At 34.0% G+C, this 3,402-nt stretch overlaps 1 non-coding gene across 1 annotated transcript; it reads right to left on the reverse strand.

The window, feature by feature from the left end:
* Window positions 1-2,892: 2,892 nt before the first annotated feature.
* On the reverse strand, window positions 2,893-2,996 carry LOC112713456 (small nucleolar RNA R71). The gene has a single exon (XR_003158429.1). It is a non-coding gene; the product is annotated as a small nucleolar RNA R71 (small nucleolar RNA).
* Window positions 2,997-3,402: the final 406 nt, after the last annotated feature.

Raw genomic sequence — 3,402 nt, forward strand, 5'->3', positions numbered from 1 at the left:
CCCATGAACGCGCGTGACTGACAACCACTTCCGTTCTACCTTAGGTCGGGCGCATATCTCTTAGATTCCCCAACAGAATCTTCGTGGTATAAGCTAGATAGATGGCGGCATTCATGAGGATCCGGAAAGTCTAAACCTTGTCTGTGGTATTCCGAGTAGGATTCTGGGATTGAATGACTGTGACGAGTTTCAAACTCCTGAAGGCTGGGCGTGATGACAAGCGCAAAAGAATCAAGGGATTCTATTCCAACCTGATTGAGAACCGACAGATGATTAGCCGTGCTGTGACAGAGCATAGGAATGTTTTCAGTGAGAGGATGGGATGTAGCCATTGACAACGGTGATGCCCTACATACAGCTTGCCATGGAAAGGAGTAAGAAGGATTGAGTTGAAGCAGTGGGAGAGCAGGCGTCCTTGAGCCATACAGTATCTCCATTCGCTTATCTGAAATTCCCACCAATGAATCTGCATAAGTATTCTATCCCTTTTATTATTTATTTTCTTATTTCTATTTTCAAAAACCCATAAGTATCTCTATCTTTATCTTTATGTTTTATTCATCATCTATAACCATTTGAGTTTGCCTGACTAAGATTTACAAGGTGACCATAGCTTGCTTCATACCAACAATCTCTGTGGGATCGACCCTTACTCGCATAAGGTTTATTACTTGGACGACCCAGTACACTTGCTGGTTAGTTGAACGGAGTTGTGTCCACTCGTGCCAATTTCAAATTCCATAATTTTACAATTACGTGCAACTACAGCACCAAGTTGATAAATGCAACTCAAAGAATAGTGATCACAATTTCGTCCAACAAGTTTTTGGCGCCGTTGCCGGGGATTGTTCGAGTATGGACAACTGACGGTTCATCTTGTTGCTCAGATTAGGTAATTTTCTTTTCAAAAATCTTTTTCAAAATTTTTCTTTTCTTTTTCGTTTTTCCAAACTTTATTTTCGAAAAAATTAATAAAAATACAAAAAAATTAGAAAATTATAAAAATCAAAAATATTTTGTGTTTCTTGTTTGAGTCTTGTGTTGATTTTTAAAGTTTGGTGTCAATTGCATGCTTTAAAAATTTTTCTTGCATTTTTTCGAAAATCTCATGCATTCATAGTGTTCTTCATGATCTTCAAGTTGTTCTTGACAAGTCTTCTTGTTTGATCTTGATGATTTCTTGTTTTGTGTCTTTTCTTGTTTTTCTTGTGCACTTTTGCATTCATATTTCCCATGCATTAAAGATTTCTAAGTTTGGTGTCTTGCATGTTTTCTTTGCATTAAAAATTTTTCAAAAATATGTTCTTGATGTTCATCATGATCTTCAAAGTGTTCTTGGTGTTCATCTTGACATTCATAGCATTCTTGCATGCATCTTGTGTCTTGATCCAAAATTTTCATGTTTTGGGTCATTTTTTGTGTTTTTCTTTAAAAATTTAAAAATAAAAAATATCTTTCCCTTATTTTCCTCCAAAATTTCGAAATTTTGGGTTGACTTGGTCAAAAATTTTTCAAAATTAGTTGTTTCTCACAAGTCAAGTCAAAAATTTCAATTTTAAAAATCTTATCTTTTCAAAATCTTTTTCAAAAATCATATCTTTTTCATTTTTTTATAATTTTCGAAAATTTCAAAAATCTTTTTCAAAATATTTTCAAAATCTTTTTCTTATCTTTTTATCAAATTTTCGAAAATTAAGCTAACAATTAATGTGATTGGTTCAAAAATTTGAAGTTTGTTACTTTCTTGCTAAGAAAGGTTCAATCTTTAAATTCTAGAATCTTATCTTGTAGTTTCTTGTTAGTTAAGTAATTTTTAAAATTAAATCTTTTTCAAATATCTTTTTCAAATATATCTTTTTATCTTTTATCTTATCTTTTTCAAAAATTTTTTTATCTTTTTCAAAATTTGATTTCAAAATATCTTATCTAACTTCTTATCTTCTTATCTTTTTAAAATTTGATTTCAAATCTTTTTCAATCAACTAACTAACTTTTTGTTTGTTTCCTATCTTTTTCAAAAACACCTAACTACTTTTCCCTCTCTAATTTTCGAAAATTCTCCCTCTCTTTTTCAAAAATTCTTTTTTCTAAAATTTTAATTTTAATTGTATCTTATCTTTAATTTTCAAAAATTACTAACCTCTTTTTCAAAAATCATTTTCGAATTTCTCCCTCTCTTTTCTTCTTCTATTTAATTAATTAATTACTAACACTTCTCTTCACCTCTCTTCATCTAAAAATCCGAATTCTTCTTCATCCTTCTACCCCTTTCTTTTTCTACTAACATAAGGGAATCTCTATACTGTGACATAGAGGATTCCGCTTTCTTTTCTTGTTTTCTTCTGTTTCATATGAGCAGGAACAGGGAAAAAGGCACTCTTGTTAAAGTTGATCCAGAACCTGAAAGGACTCTGAAGAGAAAATTAAGAGAAGCTAAATTACAACAATCCAGAAACAACCTTTCAGAAATTTTCGAACAAGAGAAGGAGATGGCAGCCGAAAATAATAATAATAATAATGCAAGGAGAATGCTTGGTGACTTCACAAAGCCAACATCCAAGTTTGATGGAAGAAGCATCTCCATTCCTGCCATTGGAACCAATAACTTTGAGCTTAAGCCTCAACTAGTTGCATTAATGCAACAAAACTGCAAGTTTTATGGACTTCCATCTGAAGATCCTTATCAGTTTTTAACTGAGTTCTTGCAGATCTGTGAGACTGTAAAGACGAATGGAGTTGATCCTGAAGTCTACAGACTCATGCTTTTCCCTTTTTCTGTAAGAGACAGAGCTAGAATATGGTTGGATTCACAACCTAAGGATAGCCTGGACTCCTGGGGATAAGCTGGTCACTGCCTTCTTGGATAAATTCTTTCCTCCTCAAAAGCTGAGCAAGCTGAGAGTGGATGTTCAAACCTTTAAACAAAAAGATGGTGAATCCCTCTATGAAGCTTGGGAAAGATACAAGCAGCTGACCAAAAGATGTCCATCTGACATGTTTTCAGAATGGACCATGTTAGATATATTCTATTATGGTCTCTCTGAATTTTCGAGAATGTCACTGGACCATTCTGCAGGTAGATCTATTCACCTGAAGAAAACGCCTGAAGAGGCTCAAGAACTCATTGACATGGTTGCAAACAACCAGTTCATGTATACCTCTGAAAGGAATTTCGTGAATAATGGGATACCTCAGAAGAAAGGAGTTCTTGAAATTGATGCTCTGAATGCCATATTGGCTCAGAACAAAGTGTTGACTCAACAGGTCAACATGATCTCTCAAAATCTGAATGGACTGTAACATGCATCCAACAGCACTAGAGAGGCAGCTTCTGAAGAAGCTTATGATCCTGAGAACCCTGCCATGGCAGAGGTTAATTACATGGGTGAAGCATATGGAAAT

Source organism: Arachis hypogaea, chromosome 9 (genome assembly GCF_003086295.3).
Source record: "Arachis hypogaea cultivar Tifrunner chromosome 9, arahy.Tifrunner.gnm2.J5K5, whole genome shotgun sequence".
NCBI classification, from domain to species: domain Eukaryota; kingdom Viridiplantae; phylum Streptophyta; class Magnoliopsida; order Fabales; family Fabaceae; genus Arachis; species Arachis hypogaea.